This window comes from Eurosta solidaginis, chromosome X, assembly GCF_040869045.1.
Source record: "Eurosta solidaginis isolate ZX-2024a chromosome X, ASM4086904v1, whole genome shotgun sequence".
NCBI classification, from domain to species: domain Eukaryota; kingdom Metazoa; phylum Arthropoda; class Insecta; order Diptera; family Tephritidae; genus Eurosta; species Eurosta solidaginis.
In genome coordinates this window covers 37,793,030-37,811,772 of record NC_090324.1, presented here as the reverse complement: position 1 = coordinate 37,811,772, position 18,743 = coordinate 37,793,030, and the positions used below count along the sequence as shown (strand labels likewise).

At 40.8% G+C, this 18,743-nt stretch overlaps 1 pseudogene; it reads left to right on the top strand.

Annotated features, from left to right (window-relative positions):
* Positions 1–1,102: 1,102 nt before the first annotated feature.
* On the top strand, positions 1,103–16,178 carry LOC137234850 (uncharacterized; annotated as a pseudogene).
* Positions 16,179–18,743: the final 2,565 nt, after the last annotated feature.

Below are 18,743 nucleotides of genomic sequence, written 5' to 3'. Positions count from 1 at the left end.
GGATAATTTGTCTCCAAACGAATGGACTCGGACGGGTGGTCAAATTACACCCAGGACCTGACGATCGCGTCAGAGTGGTCGATATCATGACGATGAAAGGCCAGATAACTCGACCCTTGGTAAAGCTCATCATCTTACCCTACAATCGCGATGAGGCAGAAGAATCTGCGGCATCCAATTAAAAATCCCTTCTATTGTCTTCCTGTTCACGAAAGACCAAACCAATGAGTCTACGTCGTGAGCTACCCAACTTATAAATCTAGTGAAAATTCAACCTATAACAATGAATGTTCAAAAAAAGAGAAAAACAACTGTCGGCTTTTACGCGCCCCTTCACCTTTCAATGGTGATTTAATACCTGTATTTGAAAAACTATCCAAACCATCGAAATTCTCATATTCATTAAAGACGAAAGGTACATTTAATAAGACACTTTTGAAAAAGCGTCGATTCAGAAAAAACTCCTCAAAAAATCACAGGCACGTCTAGCCAGCCCGGTACTTTCATCCATAATAGCGAACCATGCAGCTTTAATTGATTCTGCAACACTTACCTTTCAAGGCATGTGAAGGTCTCAATACGGTTCACTACATATGGCGATGCAAGTTTGGCCAACACTTTGTCAATAATACGTTCAACAATGTGCGTATACTTCTTACACAGATCGGCAAGGGTGATAATTATAGTATTTACAATGGTGGACGATCAACATTTTGCAAAATTGAACCATACAGCGTACAACTGGTACTTGCCGACATAGCATCACGAAGAAAATCCCCAACAGCAAGACCAGGCTCTACGCCATCAAATTCCACAAGGCCAATCTGTTCAACCACATTTTAAACCCCCAAATACTGTATGGCCCACGTCAAAATTATTTCAATCAACGTTTGCCAGAAAATTTGAAAGGATTTTTTGTGCTATATATTTCAGCTTATGTGTTATTTTCAATAAAAATGTATTTATAAAATATATTCACACGCGATATATCCATTAAATAATCCATCGTTATAGAAAATAAAGTCTGTGTATTCTTGAGTACTTTGGAAACGTGGAAAAATCTATGCGCGGCAGCAATTCAACAGGATTATACGATCGGGTCATGGAAAAGGAGGAAGCTGTGTGCGTGCAATACCAGCAAGGTGATTACAAGACACCCAAAAAGGCATCCATGTTAATTGATAGAGAACGTTTAATAGATCAAATTAATATGCTAACAACTCGACCAGATAATCAAACGTGCACAAAGCTACCTACAATCAAAGACTTCGGTATTATGAAACCAATAAGCCGCGGCGCATTTGGAAGAGTTTTTGGGCTATAAAAACGATGATCCTAATAAATTATACGCAATCAAAGTAATGCGTAAATCCGATAAGATAAATAAGAATATGGTATCACAAGTTATTTCAGAGCGTAATGCTTTAGCATTGTCACGTAGCCCATTTTGTGTCGGCCTATGTTACTCGCTGCAATCAATCTCCTATATCTATTTAGTAATGGATTATATGGTGGGCGGTGGTCTCAAATCATTACTTACCATGAATGGCTACTTTGACGAATCAGTTGCGCGTTTCTATGTAGCAGAAGTTGCATTAGCATTGCAATATTTACATGAGCATGGAATTGTGCATCGTGATATAAAGCCAGATAATATGCTGTTATCGGAGACTGGTCATGTAAAGTTGACTGATTTTGGTTTGAGCAAAATTGAGAATAGGAAAGATTTGGAAATTTCCGATCTGATAAACACTTCGACTGCGCTAATACACGTACACCTGGTCAGTTGCTTTAATTAACGTCGCACTCGTTTTTTGGCTCGGAGAAGAAAATAGAATGTGGCACAGGCACTCCTAATTTGATGAATGAACGGAATGTAAGAACTGAATCATCAGATAGTGAAGCAGATACATCATTGACTTAACTCACCCTACAGTCCAGGTTGAGCAACATTTGAAGTATTTTTCAAAAGGTAGTTCTTTCAATCGCACGCTGTTGTTGGTTTGTGGGTGACAATAACGTGACTGTAGACGTTGACGATTGCTTTACAACAATATGTTGGCCATGTTTTTGTTGCCATGTTGCGAATGTGTGAGGTGACATTTTTATAAGCGTCGATCCACTGGCCGCAGTTATTATTGACGAAACAGCGCCAACAGATGTTTGCGCATTGCTTGCATTTATTATTGATATGTTTTCTGCGTATTGTTTTGTTGTGTTGGTGAGCGCACTGCTGTCACCACCCCGCCACCACCACCGCTACCGCTACTTGCCACGACACGATGCCCAATTACGTGAACGGGCTGCTTATTAGAGCTAGCAATGCCACCACCACTTGTTGATGTAGATGGTAAAATTGACCTTACACTGCCGCTCCCAATGCTTGGTACAAGTCGTATTATATTGTCAGCAAGTGTATGTTTTGGTTGTTGTTGTGGCGATTGTTCTTGCTGTGTTCCATTATCTACATAAATTGTGTGCTATCCATGTAAATAGCTGTTGTGGCATCAACATTGTTGTTGGAGACCGAAAACGAAACAGGCACTGAATGCAAATTCGTGTCTCTGACTAAAACATCTTGACACTCAATACCAGTTCCTGATTTTGTTAAAGAGTTTGCCATACTTATTGGTATCAAAAACTATGCGATTGCTGTTGCTTATGCGTTTGTTGCATATTTCATGCGGCGTTAGATTGTTTGAGAAGTTGTGGGGAGGACGGTGCTTTATTTTTAGTAGCTGAAGTTATGTTAGACTGTCCTCTTATTTGACTGACTACAATTGGTTTATTAATAGATACTTTTTTGCTAACAAGTGTAGCGCTCAATCGAGAAGGAGAATATTGTTGTGATGCAGCAATCTTACCTGTTCCTGGCGATGAAGATTTTGATGACGTTACAGCTGTTGCATTTGATACATGTACGGTTTGCAGACCACTTGGCGTGGCTACAATAATAGGTGTAGACCTACTACCGACTCCTGTGTTTAATGTTTTACTTGGATACACGATTAAATTTATTTGTTTGCTTTATTCTCTTCAACAACCAATTCATTTGCTGTAGCTACATCCTTCGTGAGGGTGAATGAAGCTGAACGCCCAAGTGACAGCAAAATTTCTGGTGTCTCGCCATTCCTTTCAGCTGACGAAATTAATATATCTGCAACGCACACATGCAACGCAACCAATACACAACTCACCGATATCACTTCCTCCTATCATAAATGTACATCAACAAAATTAAGTAAAAATGATGGAAGTGCGAATACAATTGCAGCCAATAACACGCGTCACGTTGGCTTTGCAGATATAGGTATTAGCATGAAAGTTGCAAATGACTATGCTGCTGTTTCTAAAGCGAACTGTAAAGCTGCAAGCTTGATTATAAAAAGCAGAATAAGTTTTTAGCTAAAGGCGAACCATATAAGCAGGAAGAAACTTCATTTGAGTTTAACATGGTTCGGAAACGTACCATTGACGAGATACAGCGTTTACGCACTTCAAATGTCTAGAAGACTCTGGTGTATCGAGTAGGAAAAGTGACTGTTCTAGCTAGCAGATTAATACAACTAGAAGTTTTAAGAATAAGGCTGAAAATATGTGTGTTTCTAAAACTGATACACGCTGTTCAGATTAGGCACGCAGTTACAACGCCAATATGAGCAATGAAACCAATAGAATGCGCATTTCGCGACTTATCGAACAATTTTAAACGACCATTTGATTGTATTTGACCTGAAAATATAAGAAAGAAATCATAGTAAAAGGAAACCACAACTAAATTTACAATACTTACCGCTCTGCTACCGTACAAACTCGTGGATTTTTTCATAGTGACATTTCTCATTCAGGAAATGCCTTTAATAACTAATCAACAGTGATGCCAACACCCATGGCCGCAATTAATTGGCACTTGACTCACCCTGCACCATTTTAGGCCAAAAAGCCAAATGTACCAAATATTCTGATAGATCGTTAATAGCAAATAAGACGTTGCTATTCAATGAAATACCAATTCAGAACTTAGACCAACTCGTTTACGAATGAATGTATGAGGTGAAAAATTAGTACAAGGGAAGGGGTAATAACCGATCTAACCACCAGTGTAATAATGTCCACACATTAATCCAGCAAAGTTTTGCACCTTGTTGGTGCCCGGCAAAAACGCTCTCGTCATTCCACGTCATCTGACAAGTCATTTTACGGTCATGGGTTGTATTCATAGTCATATTTGCATGGGCGTGGTAAAGTTTTATGAACAAATTTTTTGTTGGTGGGAGCCCAGGGTGGTTTATAGCAAACATCACCACAATTTATAGCAAGGTTCTGCACTTTAAACCACATTAGAGGACACAAATATAACCCCAAATCTTGAGCTTTGTTTCCAAGTTTTGTATACCTAATTTTGTATACCTAAATTTGTATACCTAATTTTGTATACCTAAATTTGTATACCTCATTTTGTACACCTGGATTTGTATACCTAAGTTCGAAATTTGTACACCATACATACATGTAAGGCGCGATAACCTCCGAAGAGATCTAAGGCCGAGCTTCTCTTCCAATTTGCGTCGTGCTCCTCTTGATTTTTCCCTACAAATTGGCCGGACGGGACCTGCATGTTTTATGCCGACTCCGAACGGCATCTGCAAGGCAGATGAGTTTTCACTGAGAGATTTTCATGGCAGAAATACAATCGGAGCGCTTGCCAGACACTGCCGAGGGGCGACACCGCTTAGAAAAATTTTCTTCTAATTGAAAAATCTTATTTCTAAAATTTTGATGTTGCTTTGCCTGGGAGTTGAACCCAGGGCATACGGTGTGATAGGCGGAGCACGCTACCATCACACCACGGTGGCCGCCGGGCTCTGAAAATTGTATACATAAATTCTAAATTTGTATACCTGGTTCCGAAAAATTTTATAAGTCAAAGTTTTGAGGTAATCTCGTCACTCAGCCACAACCAGATATTTTTTTTTTGTGCCCATTTCCTGAAATCTAGAAGTTTCTACTTATTTTTTATTCACGCAATCCACTAATCTAAACAACTTAGCAGCTTGGAAACAGAGAAAACTAATTAGTGTACCTTTTGTACGTTTCTGTGTTTTTCATTAAAAATACAAACATTATATCACATAACCTTGCTCAATTCAATAGCCCAATTAAACTGTGCAAATATATAAACAAATCACATAGAAATTTTCGTTTGAAAACAGCCAAATATTTTCTTTGTGCCCATTTCCTGAAATCTAGAAGTTTCTACTTATTTTTTATTCACGCAATCCACTAATCTAGACAATTTAGCAGTTTGGAAACAGATAAAACTAGTTAGTGTACCTTTTGTATGTTTCTGTGTTTATTCATTAAAAATACAAACATTATATCACATAGCTTTGCTCAATTCAGTAGCCCAATTAAACTGTGTGAAAACTTGAGCTGGCGGATTCCAGACTAGTTTCTCTCGATGGAGGTTAGGAAAGAAAGGCAGTGATTAATATTAAAATTTCAATAGACTTTATTTCACAAAATATGCAGTGGAAAATAACAGAAAGAGAGTTTAAAGGTGCAAGCATGCAATTGCTACAATATTACGTTTAATATATCCAGGGACTCTGCGTTCTGGCGGTGTGACGTTTGATGTGGTTTTAACTTGCGGCTTCAAGATGTTCGAGCGTGCGTAAACTGCTGCGGTTTTAATCCAAGTGAAAGAGTTTCCTTTCCAACCATTCCGTTTACCCCCAAAGCTAACAGGCCTTTGGCGGGGTAACTTAACGAAACGTCAATTTTGCCTTTAGTATATGTGCTAACGGCCGTAACAAATAAGCGGTTTTGTATTAAATTGCATTAGGGTGGCCGGCAAGGTTCTGCACTTTAAAACACATTAGAGGACACAAATATAACCCCAAATCTTGAGCTTTGTTTCCAAGTTTTGTATACCTAATTTTGTATACCTAAATTTGTATAGCTAATTTTGTATACCTAAATTTGTATACCTCATTTTGTACACCTGGATTTGTATACCTAAGTTCGAAATTTGTACACCGGGCTCTGAAATTTGTATACCTAAATTCTAAATTTGTATACCTGGTTCCGAAAAATTTTATAAGTCAAAGTTTTGAGGTAATCTCGTCACTCAGCCACAACCAGATATTTTTTTTTGAAAAATAATCAATACATATATAATATGACTTAATGAGTCTAATTGCAGGCATCATGACCCGCTACGGCCAATTGCGCAAGGTATATGAAAAAAAGGCCAGCTATTTCAAGGTCCCATACCATTTGTGTTCGGATAGGCATCCGATCCGTCTATGCCCAGTCTACCGTTCAAAGACGCCATGGCGCATCGCACGGCTGGTTGCACAAGCAACGGGAGATGTCGGCGATGTGGCGAGAAACACCACACCACTCTTCACGTGGATGAGCAAACCAAAGTCTCGCGTGAGCCGTCCAAGCCGTGGAGCGTACAGGTAGAGGAGGAAGAACGCGAGAACCACGAAGGGGCGTTATCACTATACGTCTCCGATATTGAGGCGGAGGAAGTGGAACGAGAAACCACGGAGAGGGACACCTATTCTCAACCGGCCAGCATGGTCCAAGAGAGATCGGAACCGCTTCCTTCCGAATCTCCGATATATCGGAACCACTGCCCTTCCGACTATCAGGGGGATCGGAACCACGGCTCTTCCGACCCCTGCTACAACATGAGCGCCAACAGTCGAACAAAACCCCTCACCATCGTCGCCGACAACGACAACGCCCCCAGCTGGCCAACAACAACGCAAATCGCCGTCACGAAGCCATCACGACTAGCCTGCCTCGCTCTACGTCGACCGCCACCGATTCTCGAGGAGTCATTGCCACTCGCCAGCTAAGGACGCCGCTAACTTTCCGCAGTGGACGTGCAGGGCTGGACCCCGTCGCTGGACCGGTACTGCGGCCCATGATCTCGCTTTCTCCGACCGCTATCGTCAAAATAGAAGCTGGAGGACGACTACATCTGGTGCGAGCATTGATCGACGTGTGTTCGCCGTCAACCGTCATATTGGCCGACTTGGTCCGGGATCTGCGGCTGGACGAAACTCGAGTGGGTAGCCAGACAGGCTGTGTGGTGTGTCTGCGGGGGAAGCACGGCGACAACAAACGCATTGCGACCCATGCCGTCGTCACACCACATTTCCACCGAGTGGCGCCTAGTCACAGCCTGGATCCAGCCATCGCGGCTATGTATACACACATCTGTCTCGCCGATCCCAAATTCTACATCGCGTCGCCAGTACGCCTAGTTCTCGGGGCAGACGTATATGCCGACATTATGCTGAATCAAGTTCTGCCAGCGTCATTCGGCCCGCTCTTGGCGCAAAGTACGATATTGGGCTTCGTGCTCTCTGGAGTATCCAGAGCCTAAAGGGTCGCAGATAAATATCACAAAAAAAAAAAACAAAATGAATTTTGAATTTGCCTTTAAATTATGAATTTTGTAATAAAGAATATGTTATACTTTGAACTCATGCGTACAGTCTGTCCATCCAAAAATTTCTCATCTTTCTCCCTCTAGATGTTGTCTACTCTAGCAGCAGGGCAAGGCGAGGTTGCGTACCGCAAGGGAGCCGGCATGTTTAGGCCAGTAGGCTAACCCCAAAGGAAAATTAAGGGCCGGCCACCCTAATGCAATTTAATACAAAACCGCTTATTTGTTAAGGCCATTAGCACATATACTAAAGGCAAAATTGACGTTTCGTTAAGTTACCCCGCCAAAGGCCTGTTAGCTGTGGGGGTAAACGGAATGCGTGGAAAGGAAACTCTTTCACTTGGATTAAAACCGCAGCAGTTTACGCATGCTCGAACGTCTTGAAGCCGCAAGTTAAAACCACATCAAACGTCACACCGCCAGAACGCAGAGTCCCTGGATATATATAAGGTAATATTGTAGCAATTGCATGCTTGCACCTTTAAACTCTCTTTCTGTTATTCCCCACTGCATATTTTGTGAAATAAAGTCTATTGAAATTTTAATATTAATCACTGCCTTTCTTTCCTAACCTCCATCGAGAGAAAATAGTCTGGAATCCGCCAGCTCAAGTTTTCACTCATTATCACCTTTCGTTTGATACCCATATTGTACAAACGCATTCTAGAATTAACCCTGGTCCACCTTTATAACGATATCCCGAAAAGGCGTCCACCTATTGAACTAAGGCCCACTCCTTTTAAAATACTCATTAACACCTTTCAATTGATACCCATATCGTACAAACAAATTCTGGAGTGACCCCTGGGCCACCTTTATGGCGATATCTCGAAAAGGCGTCCACCTATAGAACTAAGGCCCACTCCCTTTTAAAATACTCATTAACACCTTTCATTTGATACCCATATCGTACAAACAAATTCTAGAGTCAGCCCTGGTCCACCTTTATGGCGATATTCCTAAATGGCGTCCACCTATAGAACTAAGGCCCACGCCCTTTTAAAATACTCATTAACACCTTTCATTTGATACCCATATCGTACAAACAAATACTAGAGTCACCCCTGGTCCCCCTTTATGGTGATATCTCGAAAAGGCGTCCACCTATAGAACTAAGGCCCACTCCCTTTTAAAAAGTCCTTAACACCTTTCATTTGATACCCATATCGTACAAACAAATTTTAGAGTCAACCCTGGTCTCCCTTTATGGTGATATCTCGAAAAGGCGTCCACCTATAGAACTAAGGCCCACTTACTTTTAAAAAACTCCTTAGCACCTTTCGTTTGATACTCATATCGTGCAAACAAATTCTAGAGTCACCCCTCGTCCCCCTTTATGGCGATATCTCGAAAAGGCGTCCACCTATAGAACTGAGGCCCACGCCCTTTTAAAAAACTCATTAACACCTTTCATTTGATACACATATCGTACAAACTAATTCTAGAGTCACCCCTGGTCCACCTTTATGGCGATATCTCGAAAAGGCGTCCACCTATAGAACTAAGGCCCACTCCCTTTTAAAATACTCATTAACACCTTTCATTTGATACCCATATCGTACAAACAAATTCTAGAGTCAGCCCTGGTCCACCTTTATGGCGATATCTCGAAAAGGCGTCCACCTATAGAACTGAGGCCCACGCCCTTTTAGAAAACTCATTAACACCTTTCATTTGATACCCACATCATGCAAACAAATTCTAGAGTCACCCCTGGTCCCCCTTTATGGCGATATCTCGAAAAGGCGTCCACCTATAGAACTAAGGCCCACTCCCTTTTAAAAAAGTCCTTAACACCTTTCATTTGATACCCATATAGTGCAAACAAATTCTAGAGTCACCCCTCGTCCCCCTTTATGGCGATATCTCGAAAAGGCGTCCACCTATAGAACTGAGGCCCACTCCCTTTTAAAAAAGTCCTTAACACCTTTCATTTGATACCCATATAGTGCAAACAAATTCTAGAGTCACCCCTCGTCCCCCTTTATGGCGATATCTCGAAAAGGCGTCCACCTATAGAACTGAGGCCCACGCCCTTTTAGAAAACTCATTAACACCTTTCATTTGATACCCACATCATGCAAACAAATTCTAGAGTCACCCCTCGTCCCCCTTTATGGCGATATCTCGAAAAGGCGTCCACCTATAGAACTGAGGCCCACGCTCTTTTAGAAAACTCATTAACACCTTTCATTTGATACCCACATCATGCAAACAAATTCTAGAGTCACCCCTCGTCCCCCTTTATGGCGATATCTCGAAAAGGCGTCCACCTATAGAACTGAGGCCCACGCTCTTTTAGAAAACTCATTAACACCTTTCATTTGATACCCACATCATACAAACAAATTCTAGACTCACCCCTGGTCCCCCTTTATGGCGATATCTCGAAAAGGCGTCCACCTATAGAACTAAGGCCCACTCCCTTTTAAAAAAGTCCTTAACACCTTTCATTTGATACCCATATCGTGCAAACAAATTCTAGAGTCACCCCTCGTCCCCCTTTATGGCGATATCTCGAAAAGGCGTCCACCTATAGAACTAAGGCCCACTCCCTTTTAAAAAAGTCCTTAACACCTTTCATTTGATACCCATATCGTGCAAACAAATTCTAGAGTCACCCCTCGTCCCCCTTTATGGCGATATCTCGAAAAGGCGTCCACCTATAGAACTAAGGCCCACGCCCTTTTAAAAAACTCATTAACACCTTTCATTTGATACACATATCGTACAAACTAATTCTAGAGTCACCCCTGGTCCACCTTTATGGCGATATCTCGAAAAGGCGTCCACCTATTGAACTAAGGCCCACTCCCTTTTAAAAAACTCATTAACACCTTTTATTTGATACTCATATCGTACAAACAAATTCTAGAGTCACCCCTGGTCCACCTTTATGGAGATATCTCGAAAAGGCGTCCACCTATAGGACTAAGGTCCACGCCCTTTTAAAATACTCATTAACACCTTCCATTTGATGCCCATATCGTACAAACAAATTCTAGAGTCACCCCTGTTCCACCTTTATGGCGATATCTCGAAAAGGCGTCCACCTATAGAACTGAGGCCCACGCCCTTTTAGAAAACTCATTAACACCTTTCATTTGATACCCACATCATGCAAACAAATTCTAGAGTCACCCCTGGTCCCCCTTTATGGCGATATCTCGAAAAGGCGTCCACCTATAGAACTAAGGCCCACTCCCTTTTAAAATACTCATTAACACCTTTCATTTGATACCCATATCGTACAAACAAATTCTAGAGTCAGCCCTGGTCCACCTTTATGGCGATATTCCTAAATGGCGTCCACCTATAGAACTAAGGCCCACGCCCTTTTAAAATACTCATTAACACCTTTCATTTGATACCCATATCGTAGAAACAAATACTAGAGTCACCCCTGGTCCCCCTTTATGGTGATATCTCGAAAAGGCGTCCACCTATAGAACTAAGGCCCACTCCCTTTTAAAAAAGTCCTTAACACCTTTCATTTGATACCCATATCGTACAAACAAATTCTAGAGTCACCCCTGGTCTCCCTTTATGGTGATATCTCGAAAAGGCGTCCACCTATAGAACTAAGGCCCACTTACTTTTAAAAAACTCCTTAGCACCTTTCGTTTGATACTCATATCGTGCAAACAAATTCTAGAGTCACCCCTCGTCCCCCTTTATGGCGATATTTCGAAAAGGCGTCCACCTATAGAACTAAGGCCCACTCCCTTTTAAAATACTCATTAACACCTTTCATTTGATACCCATATCATACAAACAAATTCTAGAGTCACCCCGGGTCCACATTTATGGCGATAACACGAAAAGGCGTGCACGTATAGAACTAAGGCCCTCTTCCTTTTAAAATACTCATTAACACCTTTCATTTGATACCCATATCGTACAAACAAATTCTAGAGTCACCCCTGGTCCACCTTTATGGTGATATCTCGAAAAGGCGTCCACCTATAAAACTAAGGCCCACTCCCTTTTAAAAAACGCCTTAACACCTTTCATTTGATACCCATTGTTGAAGCCAAACGCCTTCAATAGTTAGGAACCACTGGTGTTTCTTCATTCGCAGCTGTTCGCCACAAAGCTGCACTGTGATTGGAAATCTACCGGTGGTTCTCTTTCGAAGTTAGGGTTCGTTAACGCTGCGCTCAACTGCAGAGATTTAGTCTTCTACTTACGACAGCAGTTGAGACAGCGTTCCACAGCAGCATTTCAAAGCTAAGGTAACATATACACCTTTTCGGTAATATTTAACTTTATTAATTCTTTATATCTATTGAGATTTATATTTGTCATTTTAAATTCGATTTTTCACCCGCATATATCTTCATATATGCGGTTTCCTTTTCTTCAATAAACCTAACCATTTTTTATATCATATTTTACTAATTCCTTTGTTTCATTTCTTTTCTTTCGCCGATTTTCGCGAGGGTGCACAACAAAAAATATTGTAGAACATTTACATTAGTATATACGGACATATATGGTCATAAAAGTGTGTGCTTGCAAAGAAATTAAAGCAAAGCGATCATTTAACTTTGTTAGAAGTTTATAATTTCTATTGCGAGCAAATTTAAACGAATCTTTCAAAGTTTTCTATTGTGGGAAAGTTTTTTATTGTGAGAATAACATACATCAAACAATCATAAATTTCGTTGGACCATTTATCCTGACCATATCTGTCTGTGCTTTTTAATAAAAATCAGTAAATATTGGGGGTGAGAATTTAAAACATACATACGGAGATATTTGTTATTTCGAAATATTTCGCGCTTTTCCCGTCGGGTTTTCTTAAATTGATCTCTGCCAATTACATTCTTTGGTATAGCATTAATTTTCTCGTCTTATGTTTCACTCACATACGTACATACATATTAATTTATACACCGAACTTCAGTTCCAATCTCTCAAACGAAGAGAATAGTATTTAATATTTCGCGTTTTCCCCCCTTAGTCTGCAAATATTAATATCTGCCGGCTATTTACATAGCTAAAAACAAATTAGCTCGTTTGCGATTTGACCGACATACGATCTCATCAAATTCGCGTTCTTCCTCCCATTTTCACGGTCTCTTCATATAAAAATCCACGCATTGGTAAATTCGGTACAAACATACACATTTTCGTTTAGCTAATACTAGGTACAAACACACGCCATATTGGCAATTTATACCATTTGGGCAATTTATTACGCAATTTATCATATAATAAATTGTAATAACGAATTGCCAATTTAAAAAAAATTGCGTAATAAATTGTTTCAAACTGTAAATACAACCTTGTAAAGTGTGTTTATTGAGTAGATTTAAACGTCAGCTGCGCATGGCTCAACTATATGGTTGGCTCATCTCATCAGCTGATATTATTTTTTTCATTTCACTGGAGTAGGAATTGTCAAAAGAGGTTGGCAAACTCAAAATGAAACCAAAACATTGAACACATTATCTTACAGCACACAAAAATTTTAAAGTTTTATGTTTTCATTCCATTCCATTCACCTAATTCCAACACGCACATTTTGAAGTTCTGAATACAGGTATGTTGTTGCTGTATAGATGAGCCAACTGGCCATCAAATTACTATTGTGTAAGCTAAATTGAGTTGTATGAACACCACTCAATTTGAATTGATATTGCCTCAATTTATTTTTCTGTTTGAACATAGCATAACCTTGTTTTATTGTTCTCATAACACGAAAGTTCAATTGTGAGCGCCCAGTTGTTGACTTTAGGGGGACTCATGATAGCATATAAACTTATAAGGTGTAAAATTATATCCATTTACACACGCGGTTATATGAACGCACCTAGTAATACTCTTGATAAACTTGATTGTTTATCAGATGTATTATTGCCAAACAAAAATTGTTTGTTTGTTAACAAATTAAAAAATGCCAGGATTAAGTGAAAAATCAAAACTAAAACGTCTTTACTTGCTGATGTTGGATATTTTTGATGAAAATGCCGTCTGTAATGTCTGCAAGGTTGCATTCCTTTGAGTTTACCGCGTTTAAACAATGAAATGTGCGCGTAAATTTATACAAATCGTGTAAATGATTTTTCATACAAAATTTGACAGCTCGTGCGTAAACTAGATAAATTTATACGTTTACACACTTTATAAGGCATTTATACGGTTACATGAGGCCCCCTTTTGATTTTTTCTACTTTGTCATACCGTACATATACATACAAGGCACATTTGTAGGAACATACAGCCCAGTAGGAAATTTTTACACTGACCCCGTAGACAATTTTTCAAAAATTAACTTTCAATTAAATTTGAGAAATTCTTTCAAATTTATATTTAATTGGTGGCGCTTATCATTCCCTTTGACGGTTTTCAGTATTCGGGTCATATTTTATTCGATCGTTTTTTAATTTTCGGCACACAGAGCGTGGTCCTTTAAACAAGAGGTATGGCTTTGACTTATTTCACCAGGTGTTCAGATCAAGTTGTTGAATTCAACGCGCAATTCGACGGCGCCTTTTTAAAAGAAAATTCAAAAACGTCTCTAGAACTTTTAAAACAGGAAGTGATCGGTTCGTGGTCGAACACAAAGTTGGCGTATGAAAAATGTCTACAATCCTTGAAGAGTGACGAGGAAGTAGATTCGGTTAAAGCAAAGCAGTCAACCACTCTTAAGGACTACATATCCTGCCTTTCGCGTATTAGCGAATACATTCAAAAGGCCGAAGCAAGCGTTGCTCCGGTCATAGCCCCTGCCCAAGCAGCCACCCAATCTAATAGTCTGCGTTTATCGCCATGTGATACGGAAATATTCCATGGTGATTATGTCTCTTGGCCATCCTTCCGCGATCTATTCACTGCGATTTATATTAAGAATTCGCGACTAGATGACGTCGAAAAACTGTATTTCTTGCTTCAGAAAACAAGTGGTGAAGCAAAGGACATCGTCGCGAAAGCCCCGCTAACCAATCAAGCCTTCCACATGGCGTGGTCGAATCTCAAATCGGTGTACGAAAACAAACGGGTGCTGGTCAACAGTCATCTAAAGACACTTTTCTCCCTTCCAGTTATTCGGACTGAAAGTGCAAAAGCGTTAAAGGTGCTTCAGCGGAGCATTAATGGATGCTTATCAGCCCTTGAAATGCACGAGGTCAAGGTGGAAAATTGGGATCCAATTCTAATCTTCCATTGTTCTAATCGCTTACCGGAAGCAACGCTCGGTTTGTGGGAACAATCCTTAGAAGACAAAGCGGCGCTACCCAGATGGAGTCAAATGGACGCATTCCTCACGCAACGGTACAGGACTTTGGAATCAATAGTGGATGTAAAATGTTCTACAACATCGTCGTCGCCTAACACCCTTCACAAATCAACGGCACATTCGACCAACAACGCGAGCCAAAAGAAAGTAGCTCCTGCCACCAAAGTTTCAAATTCAAACTGCGTTTTATGTCCGAAGCAACACCATCCTCTCCGATTATGCACCAAATTCCTCTCCCTTTCCGTAAACGATAGGTTTGCGGCAATAAAAAAGCACAATTGCTGTCTAAATTGCCTTACGAAAGGCCATTCCATAAAGGACTGTAAAAGTCAATACTCCTGCACTACGAGCAAGAGTAGACACCACACTTTACTTCATAGATTGTCTTCCAACGCGCAACCCTCTAAAGAAACCATGGCTGGAACCGCGGCGCAAGCATTCCACACAAATATACAGTCCACTTCTTCGAATACAAATTTGTCGTTATCTGAGAATAATCTGAAATCGTCAGGTTTATCCTCAGCTCTTCTTGGAACTGCCATGGTTCACATTTGCCATTCGGGCGCAACATACATAGCTCGCGCGTTAATAGATTCTGCTGCTGAAGCGTCGTTTATTTCTGACCGACTGCGAAAACTTCTTAAGCTTCCTTTCTCGAAAACAAACGTGGTTATTTCCGGGCTAAACCAAAAGGTTTGCAACAATTCCGCGAAAAGTTGCTCGTTTATTTTGGGCTCACCCCGTGACCCAAACCTCTTCATAGAAACCTCGGCATTCGTATTACCTTAAATTACAGGTAATTTGCCATCGGCTTCAATCGATGAAACACTTCTCGACCAACTGCCAAAAGTACCTTTAGCAGATCCAAAGTTTTTACAAAGCGGTCCCATAGATGTTCTGATCGGGGGAGATTTATACCCTAAAGTTATGTTAGATGGCGTGAAACGTAGTATTCATAAAAATCTTTTATCTCAAGAGACCGTGTTCGGGTGGATTCTAACTGGGGCATCGGACACCGCACACGTCTCTTGCTTTGCTACCAAAGTCTCAATAGGAGAAGATATTAATTTAGATAGTCAGCTTCGTAAATTCTGGGAGTTAGAAGAAATACCCAAGAAGAATCATCAGTCATCGGAAGACTTGTTTTGTGAAGAGCTGTACTCGAAGACGACTATACGAAACCCGGATGGTAGATATGTCGTTTCGTTGCAGTTTAAAATTTTTTATCCCACGGATTTAAAATTAGGTGCATCTCGGCCAACCGCGTTGCAGCAATTTTATCGCAACGAAACAAGAATGTTAAAAAGCCCTTCGTTAAAAGAAGAATACGACAACGTCGTTAAGGAATACCTTGAATTAGGACACATGGAGCGAGTAGAAGCTCCAAATTTCGAACATTCACCTAGCCACTTTTACCTCCCACATTACGCGGTCATGCAACTCTTCGAATGGCGTCTCGTTAAATGATGTTCTCCATGTAGGCCCGGCTCTGCAATCAGATTTAACTCTTCTTATAATTCGGTGGCGGCTGTACAAGTTCGTTCTGAGTAGCGACATACAGAAAATGTATCGTCAAATTCTGGTCAAACCTGAACACAGACCTTATCAGAGGATTATTTTTAGGGATGACCCGCAAGGTAGCATACAAGACTGTCAACTTAAAACAGTCACCTTCGGGATAAATTGCGCGCCATACTTGGCAATTAGAACACTTATTCAATTAGCTCAAGACTGTCAGGATTCACATCCATTTGCAGCTCAAATGCTCCGGAACTCCATGTACGTAGATGACGTATTAGCTGGATTCCACAATATAGCCACAGCTTTACAAGCGCGAGATGAACTTATTGAGTCATTAAACAGCGCTGGCTTTTCCTTGAGGAAATGGTTCACAAATTCGAAAGACATTCTGAGGAATCTTCCGCAAGAGCATCTCTTGGACAAAGACTTCTTGGAATTAGATGAAACAAGTACGACAAAAGCATTAGGAATTCGATGGAATGCTAAATCAGATCGGTTCTTCTTTAAAATTCACGTTCCCTCGTTGCAGGAAACGTATACGAAACGCGAAGCACTGTCTCTTATAGCGAAGCTGTTTGACCCAGCAGGTTGGCTAGCACCAATAATGGTGCTAGCAAAAATAATTATGCAGCAAATCTGGTCTGATGGTACTCCCTGGGATAAGCCCTTATCTCCTCAAACTCTTTCCAAATGGAAAGCATTTTTAGAAAATTACCAATTTGTAGAGGAAATCGAAATTCCGCGATGGGTATGTTATTCTGAGGAATCACTTTTCCAATTTCATGCCTTTTGCGATGCCTCGGAAAAGGCATACGCGGGGGCGATATATTTAAGAGTAGAAAATCAGGGAATCACGTCTTCCAATCTCTTATTGGCCAAAACGAAAGTCGCATCAATCGAAACCATTTCACTTCCCCGTTTAGAGCTGTGTGGTGCTGTTCTGGTGGTCGATATGCTTCAATCACTTCTAAAAGAACTTCCATTCAAAGTAGAAAATATATACTGCTGGACAGATTCTACCATCGTTCTCGCGTGGTTAAGAAAAAGGCCCTGCTCTTGGACCACCTTTGTTGCTAATCGAGTGGCAAAGATCCACGATGCTCTCAGCGTTAGGCATTGGAGTCACGTGGATTCCAAGGATAATCCCGCGGATCTTGGTAGCAGAGGAACTTACCCACAGGACTTATGCTCGAATAAGTTGTGGTGGCACGGCCCCTCGTGGTTAGCCAAATCCGTAGAACAGTGGCCTTCCTTGGATGTAGATATAAACGACATTACGCTCGAAGTGAAGGGATTAAAAGCACACACTTCACAAGTGTCGAAGCAGGAGGATCCCTTAGAAAGATTTTCGTCGCTTCCGCGTGCACTGCGAGTCTTATCATATTTGTTTAGGTTCTACAATCGAACTAACCGATACACCCGACGGTTTAATTCTTACCCCTCTCTAATTATTTCTGGAGAAGAAATTTCTAAAATTCGAGTTCGGCTCATAATACTCGCACAGATGAATCACTTTCCAGAGGAACACAAGAATCTTACCGCTAAAATTGCAATATCGTCAAAGAGTAAAATTCGCTCATTAAACCCTTTCCTCGATATGCATGGTGTAATTCGGGCAAACGGCCGACTGACAAATTCGCAGATGTTGTCTGAAGACGAAAAGCGTCCGATTATTTTGCCCTATAGTTGTTATTTCGCAAAGTTGTTAGTAGAACTTACTCACAAGGGCTCTCTTCATGGCGGAAATCAATTGGTATTTCGGTTACTGCGCCAACAATATTGGATTCCGAAAGCCAAAAATCTCATAAAGACTGTTATTCATAATTGTAAACCATGTGTTATACACAGAAAACAAAATCAATGTCAAATTATGGCGGCTCTCCCGGAAGAACGGACGGTACTTTCCAGACCCTTTGAAAATACAGGTGTAGATTTCGCCGGTCCATTCGACATTAAAAGCTTTTCGGGAAGATCTTACAAGATTACTAAAGGTTACGCTTGTGTTTTTGTATGCTTCTCTACGAAAGCGATTCACTTAGAAGCTGCCAGCGATCTTTCAACAGAAACCTTTCTAGGCGCATTTTCAAGGTCCATTGCTAGAAGAAGCTGTCCAAAAAATATCTTTTCGGATAATGGAACTAACTTTGTTTAAAAAATTCATTACCACAACTCAAGAGTCTGTGTGTAACCTATATAGCCTTCAAGAAGTCTCCTGGTATTTTATCCCGGCAGGCGCTCCTCATATGGGTGGTCTCTGGGAAGCAGGGGTTAAAAGTTTAAAATTCCATCTTCGTCGTACCGCTGCTTCTCAGAAATTCAGCTTTGAATAATTTCAAACCCTTTTCGCATCGAAGCCTGTCTAAATTCAAGACCGATATCACCTAATTCCAACGACCCTGCTGATTGTGCAGCTCTTACTCCGGGTCATTTTCTAACTGGGGGGCCAATACTCGCCCCACCGGAACCCTCAATCGAAACAAACCCAATATCATTAATCAACCGATGGCAAAA